Below are 8,210 nucleotides of genomic sequence, written 5' to 3' on the forward strand. Positions count from 1 at the left end.
TGGTGAGAGTGATCATGAAGTGATCACCTGGGTTTTGGCTGGCCATATGCAGATTTTTGTAAGTTAAGAACATATGTGGAATTATAAGGCTGGTGATTATGATAAGCTTAGGACACAGCTTGAAGCTATAGCACGGAACAAAGATTTAAGCAGTAAGGAAATAAATGCTGACTGGGAACTGACAAAGAAATACATAACTATCGATGTGTGAATGTATTCCAAAGGCCAAAAAGCTGAATAAGAGGTGTAAAATGGATGAATGAGGACCTTAAGCATGAAATCTGGAAGAAGAAGGTACTTTGGAGGCAGTACAAGATGAATAATGGTAATAATCAGTTACATGAAGAGTATAAAGAACAAGCCAAGAGAGTGATTAAATAAACTAAAAGTGCAGTATAAGCAGAAACTGGCAATCAGGCAAAGAAAAACCCTAGAGAGTTTTATAAATATGTGGCAAGTAGAAGGAAGAATGATCATGGTAAGATGTAATGGATGAAAATGGTAGAATGGTAACTACTACAGAAGACATGCTGAGGTATTCAGTGATCGATTTATAAGGATGTTTCATCCTGATCAGGGTGGAATCATGAAGAACTTAAGTGTAGAGGGCATAGGAGAGGATGACTTAATTGTAAACAGGAGGTATTTGAGGAAATAAATAACTTTGATGTCAATAAGGTGATAGGATTTGATGACATACCACCATGCATCTTAAGGGAATGTTCCAGGGAATTGGTAGCAGCATTGGTATGCCTGTTTAATAAGTCTTACAACAACACAGGTTCCAAGGGAGTGAAAGGAGTTGAAAATGTTCCACTGCATAAAGATTGTAATACGGCTGTAGCTTCAAATTAGATGCCAATCTGTATATCTGGAGTTGTGGTGAAGGTACTGGGGAGATTGGTGAGAAGTATGATACAAAAATGGGTTGATAACAGCAGCATTCTCTGTGGTTATCAACATGGGTTTGTTAAAGGGAGATCATGTTTTACTAACTTACTTATGTACTATAACAAGATGACAAATACCTTAGACAGAAAAGATGCATATACAGTGGTGTATTTGGATTTTGCAAAAGCTTTGGATAGACTGCCACATGACAAGCTGTTAAATAAATTGAAACAGATGGGACTGGATAACAGACTTTTGAATTGGATCAGTGACTGGCTGTCAGATAGGTATCAGAAAGTTGTATATAGGGATGCAGTATCACAAAAGAGGAAGGTCACTAGTGGTGTACCACAGGGGTCAGTTTTGGGACCAGTGTTGTTCAATTTGTAAGTTAATGATATTGGGATTGGTTTAACTAGCGATATGCAGCTGTTTGCAAATGATGCAAAACTGAGGAGAGCAATGCAGGGTCAAGCAGATGTTATGGCCTGATAGGAGGACTTGAAGAGATTGTATGAACGGACATGTAAGTGGAACTGTCAGTTCAATGTTGCAAAGTGTAAGGTTTTGAGATTTGGTAAGCAATGATGGATGCAAAGTATACACTTGGTGGGGAAACTTTAAAAGAAGTAGTGGAGATGAGAGATCTAGGAGTGATGGTGGACAAGGACCTGAAATTCAGAGATGACATTGCACAAGTTGTGAAGACATCACATCATATGGCAATGATGCAGAGAACCCTAACATGCAAAAATAGAGAGGTTATGATGCCACTGTATAAGGCTTTGATCAGTTCTCATATGAATTATTGTGCACAGATTTGGTCACTGGGTTTTCATAGCAATAAGGATATGTTGGAAAGGGTCCAGAGAAGATTCACAAAAGCGGTCAGTGGTCTTTGGAATGTGTAGTACAAGGACAGATTGAGAGAATGTAAGTTGCAAAAGCTTCATGAATAGAAGGAAGGGGGGGGGGGATATGATTGAGACATATAAGCTAGTCAGAGGTTGTTAATCAAAATGCAAGAGATTTTTCATAGAAATGGGGGGGGGGGGAGTCGAACAAGAGGCCATTGCTAGAAACTGTATAAGGAGGGTGTCAGCAGAGGAGTGAGAAGCAGGTTCTTTGCATGGAGAGTTATTGGTGAGTGGAATGCATTGCCCGAGTGTGTTGTGAATGTACACACATTGAATCAGTTTAAGGCACAGTTGGAAGAGAATTGCGTGCAATAGTGGGTACCTTCCACGATGAGTCTCTGACTCCATGGAGGTCATATGTTAATAATAATAATTAACTAACCATTTTTTTGTGCTAAAAGATATCATTTTAATAGGCAGTCAAAAGTAAGTGTAAAAGAAAATTAAATCAGTGCATTGTAAAAATATTTGTAGGTATTGAAATGTGAAATCCCATCACTGTGAGAGTGGATGGGATTTCACATTATAATAGAAAGAGAGAGAGTGTTCTATGAAACTGGTAGCACTTATTTAATGAGTGCCTCACTTTTGAGCCTCCGTAGCTCAATCAGTATAGATGAAGTGCTATGGTCAGAAAGACCTGGGTCTGATTCCCATCGGTGACGTGAAGAACCTTTATCTGGTCTCTTTCGAGAAAGGCGAGTTAGCTGGTCTCATACAGAGTAGGTTTTTTTTTTTTTCACCCAGAAACTCGGGTTTTTCATCCCAAGAACAGCAAATCGGCCCAGTGAACACACATGGATTACAGACATGAATACATCCCAGCCATATGTTGGTCCCAAGCCTGGATAAAATTTGGGGTTGGGAAAAGCAATGGTGAACTACCCTGTAAAAAATCTCACCAAGAACACTTTGTGGGCAATGCCTACAAAGTTACCTAGGGTCGGAAACAACTGAAAGGGAAAAACCACCACCTCACTTCTGGAAAAGTACTAATGAAGTGACAGGAAGGTAAAATAGTATTACTTCAGAAAGGTGGAAGAGATGCATGAAATTACAGATCATTTTGCATTTCTAGAGTGGCGATTAAGGTTTCAAGACGATAGTTAGGCTTAGGATACATAATTAGACTGAAGGAATATAACTCTTTGATAGAAACAACATGGGTTTATTAAAGACCAGTCATGTTTTAGTAATCTAGTTAAGTTTTATAATGAAGTAATGGCAGAAGTTTGTTATTATTATGTGACACCTCCAAGGACTCGTCAAGGGAGGGCACCTACTCTACAGCTCTCTCTCTCCACCACTCAATCCACCAACTATAACGAACAGCAACTATCATCATTATCTACAGAACAGCATCTACTGCCCACTACCACCACTAGTATTTTCACAGATAATCACAAACATCCATGCCCACAGTGAGATTTGAACCCACAGCCTTTTGGCTGGAGAGCAGATATGCTAACCACTTAGCCAACCAGGCCAGCAAAAAAAAAAAAAAAAAAAGCTCATATAAAAATCTCTCTGGTCACAGCGAAAATCTAACTCAGGCCTTTTCCAATCAAAGGGCAAAATGTATCATCATTCTTCCAATTGCCCTGTGGAGGTGCTTATAAGGGGCATACATATAATGTGATTTCTAGATTAATCCAGACATCTGACATTAGGCCCATGGCTGTTGTCAAATGCCCGGATAGAGAAAACACGGGCTGAGTGTAAGATATCAAAGAGTAGTATATAAAAGGGCAATGTTAAAGGAGAAGGCTAACAAGTGGGATGCCATAAGGTTCTATATTATCAGTTATTCAACCTATATATAAATGATATTGTAAATTCCTTTTCTGTGGGAGGGACTAGTCCTTTGTTTGCTGCTGATGATGATGCAAAACTAAGGATAATTTATCAGAAATGTGGCTGATGTAGTAGCTTTTCATGAAGATCTGAAATGACGTTCAATGTAGCTAAATGAAAGTTCTGAATGTTGGAATTCAGAAATTCAAAACTGTGTAATTCAGTACTGTGGTTTGGAGAGGGTTGCTAAGAAATGAAAGAAGGGATATGGCTACGATAGTGAATAGAGCATCAAAAAGTTTTGAGAGCGTAAAATGCAAAGATGGTAAAGATAATTCAGAGCATTGCAGTATTTATTATTGTGTATGATGATATAAAGGCCATGAGGCCCCTTATGTGGGGAAGCATGGTACCATCTCAACCCCCCCCCCCATTTTATCCGGGTTCGGGACTGGCATAGCTGATGAATCAGGCCTATGGCTGGGTCTTAAGTATTCCTGACTGTAACCATGTGTGTGTTTACGGGACCAGTTTGCCTGCTTGTGGGAAAAAAAAACCCAGATAAACTGAGGAGAAAAACCCTGCTGTTCACACCCAAGACCAGCTAACTTGGCTATGTCTGAGAAAGATCCTTAAGCTCCTCACATCAGCGACAAGAATCGAACCCAGGACACTCCTTTCCCAGGTATAATGGTCGTGAAGTGCATAGCCACTCAGCTAACCATGCGGACACTGCTGGTAATGTAAGAAGGATACTAACAAGTAGAGACAAGAAGGAGACTGTTCAATTTTATAAGGCTGATCAGACCAAGTCTAGTTCACTATGTCCAGATATGGTTACCGAGCATCCAGAGTAACAGGGAAATTTTTGAAAGGGTAAAGGAGGAGAATAACTAAGGTAATATTAGTACCTGAAATATACATTATGAGAACAGATTAAGGAACTATAAATTGCAAAGCTTGTAGACAGAAGAAGTGGTTATCACCTCTTCTGTCTGATTGAGGCATATAAGTTCTTGAGGAGCTGAGTGGATAGATGTTAGAGGGATTTTTCAAATGGTGGAAGGAATAAGAAAAAGAGATCATTCTTAGAAATTGCATAGGGATACAATGAGCATGAATGTGGAGTGAATATTATGTTTTCAAGAGGAATTCATTCTATATGATAAAGCTATTTTAATTCTTCCCTATTGTTTCTTAACCTTTGCTCACAGCAATGGATAAAGGTTAAGAAGCACAAAGTCTAACAATTAGTAAAAATGTTCTGATCAATGCTATATAAATGAAAAGTTCTCAAATGATATGATTTTGGCCATTCTAAACAATAAAAAAAAAAAATCACTTAAGCATTACATATAAATGACTATATATAGTGGAACTTCCACCACTTCCTTCATGCTTAGAAAGGAATATCAGGACTACAAAAGATAAAACTGATGACACACACTAGTCATAGTTTGGTAAGCCAAAAAGAAAGGTATGCTTAGACAGAAACGAAGTATTTAACAATACTGGATGTAGCAAAATAATTTATATGATACAAGCAGGAAAAATTATTCAACACACATGAAAAGCAGCATGGGATCGACACTAAAAAGTTAGTAAGAGAAAGAGAAATGATTTTGATCTTGGTTAGCTGAATGCATGTGTGTGAGAGTTAGAGGTCTTCCAGGATGAGTCCTAGGGTTCAATGGGAGTGCCCGATTAATGCAAGGAACAGATACCAAGAGTTTTTACACCACTGCTTGAGGAAGAGAAACAAGTGATTATCACTATCATTTTAAATAAAGCGGTTGATAAACATAGGACTAAGAGTATACTATGTCAGAGAGGCATTGATCATGAGTATGTGCATGTACACATATATATATACACAGACATGCCTATTTCATCACTGAATGGGAATGCATATAACATTCATACTTCAGTAATAATATCAAAGAGCAGCTCTTGGAAAACACACAACAAAATACGGCTTACCGTTCAGTCACCTTACACTGACACAATAATAAAGCCTTCACAACTTATAAGTGTTGTGTGAAAATGTTAATTTTCGTTATCTTTTGTCATTTTATTTTCGTGTAGGCAAGCAACGACGGGATTTCCAATTGCATTTTTTCATATACTGAATGCACTTTTTAGGCATTCTGTGGGCTTTAATAACGGTTAAACATTAACCCTTCTCAAACAAATTTCATCTCTCGCTGACTACGTAACACTTAATGCTTAACTCCTCTGAGATTGCTGTCAGACGGCGCAGGCGCGAAAATACGAAAAAGCTTTCATGTGGTATCAAATTCTGTGGATGCGTTAACATGTATCGTGTACGAGTTATGGAGTTAAACGTCACAGGGCACGTCATCTCGCTATGTATTCAATTACTTCCAGATGACTTTAAGAATAATATATCATCAACGAACCGAAGGCAAAATAAATAAATAAGAAGAAGAATAACACAGGGAATCTGCCTTCGCATCAGTAATACCCACCGGTAAAAAAACAAAAACAAAAAAAAAAAAAAACACTGCATTTTTGAGAAATATCCCAGAAAAGCTTGAATAAATTTAGAACAATATGTGTTATTTAGCATAAAAATGTCTAGCTGCCGGCTTTGCTTAGCAGGCTCAATAATAAGCATTCTGAATGAGTGCTATAATTTCCAAATCCTGTCATAGATAACAGTGTGGAGAAAGAGCCAAAGAAATTAAGACACATGAGAGAGAGAGAGAGAGACCCGAAATATGATGATCACATCATAAAAAAAAAAAAAAGTATCACACAAAAACATTATTGTAATGAAATTGTTTCCATTACTGTATTTGCATCTATCAGATTTTCGCAATCCACCAAAGAAAACAAATTATTACAAATCAAGGAATGACAAGAACGTCTTTAGGCTTCCTTGAATTTTGTTAATCAAAAATCTGTTGGGTTTACAATCATCTCACTCTTCTTCTGCTTTTGTTAAGCTCAATGGCCTATCACAACTGCGAAGTAACTTTGACTCTTTATAAACCTAATGAATGCTATGGCATGTTAGTTTATCCTATCTGCATAGAATGTCTGCATTGCGTGCGTTCTCCGGCAGATTTGTGTACATCACGGGATGAAAAGAAAATAGGTTTCTGGGGGGAAACATCCTTGCTATCTCCGTATGACACCAGCAACACGCCTTTAGTTGAATATTCCTTATAAAGATTTTCACGTCCTAGATAGCACTTGAATCCAGAACCTTTCCAATCTGGGTTGAAATACTAGGACATCGTCGTTACCGACTGAGATTTGATGGGTCTTATCGAATTTCCTTAGATTTAAGTATTTTGTTTGGTTTTACCGCTTCCCTCTCCTCTCAAGCCTTTTTATTCCTCCAAGGGATTCGCAAAAAAAAAAAAAAAATTGTAGCCCTAACTTTTAGAAATAGAAAGGTAGCCGGATATCCAGTCGTCCTAATTGGTAACCGAGTTCATTTCTAGTGATAATTCTAGATACAGAAGATGAGTACACAGACAATCATCCTGCTCTTAATACTAACGTGTACTGTTGCATGAAATAATGCAAATTCTACATTCGATATTCTGAGTTGCAGGATTTCCAGAAGTGAAAATACTGCTTTCCTACAGTAACTCAGAACTTGCTGAAAAAAGGACTAGAAAATTTTCTCTAGTCGGCCACTGGAACAGAATAAATAACATCTTTCTGAATATTCACTTTCATAAGAATCACCAAAGTTCAGACATGTACTTGTTTAATTTTTTTCTTACATTTTACAATTTGTAAACTCTAAAAACGAATCATAAGCAATCCAGAATCTAAAACCATGACAAATACCAGATGAATCTGGAATAAAAATTTTTCTAGGAAACTAGTAACAACATAAACTTAATTATATAATACTATCATAGTATTCTGCACGCTCTCCCCAAATGTTGACGATTATGATCGAAATAGGGTTGATTTAGGAACTACAGTACATACTATTTAAGTATAAGTGGGTGATTACATGCCATCAGTAATCACCACCAAAATCTCTGACCACTACTTTACAGCAACTTCATTCCACTGGGGGTACGCAGCAGCGGGTTCTCGTTCCTGCACCCTGTTAGTACCCATTAGGGAAGCTAAAGCTGCTATCAAACAAACGCAAGTGATCGAACTAAAATGCTTCCAAATTCCTGCCCTAAAAGATCCCACCTGGAACCAGGCCTAAAATAATATTATTTGATATCGAAGGTTTCTCCAGAGTGAAGCAAGATCTTATTGCAAATATTTGCAGAGATAATGATTGTGGTGTACTCTGCCCGCAAGAAACTCACACATGGGAAGGTGCCACAAGACCTTACATCCATGGCATGAAACTCATCAAAGAAATACCCCATGATAAATATGGTAGTGCAAAACTTAATTCTATCTTCCATTGACTCAACGAACAACAGAAAAATGGAGATTATTAGAATCCCATTTAAAAATATCTCAATGACCTCAATTTATAAACCGCCAGAAGAGGCTTTCTCCTTCCCTGACATCCTCCTGAATAATAATGCATACATGACTAATGTTGTATTAGGTGACTTTAAGAGCCATAGTATTAACTGCGGTTACACAAAGTCC

The 8,210-nt window shown here is 37.7% G+C and overlaps 1 protein-coding gene across 2 annotated transcripts in view; it reads right to left on the reverse strand.

The window, feature by feature from the left end:
* Positions 1–5,820, reverse strand: part of LOC150099370 (uncharacterized) — a 462,639-nt gene extending 456,819 nt beyond the window's left edge. For both annotated transcript variants that reach the window (XM_090403434.1, XM_090403433.1), the window contains exon 1: positions 5,583–5,820. The gene's annotated coding sequence lies outside the window, so the exon portion shown is untranslated. The remainder of the gene's footprint in view (positions 1–5,582) is intronic.
* Positions 5,821–8,210: the final 2,390 nt, after the last annotated feature.

This window comes from Typopeltis vanoorti, chromosome 14 (genome assembly GCF_054136105.1).
Source record: "Typopeltis vanoorti isolate ZY-2024b chromosome 14, IOZ_Tvanoo_1.0, whole genome shotgun sequence".
NCBI lineage: Eukaryota > Metazoa > Arthropoda > Arachnida > Uropygi > Thelyphonidae > Typopeltis > Typopeltis vanoorti.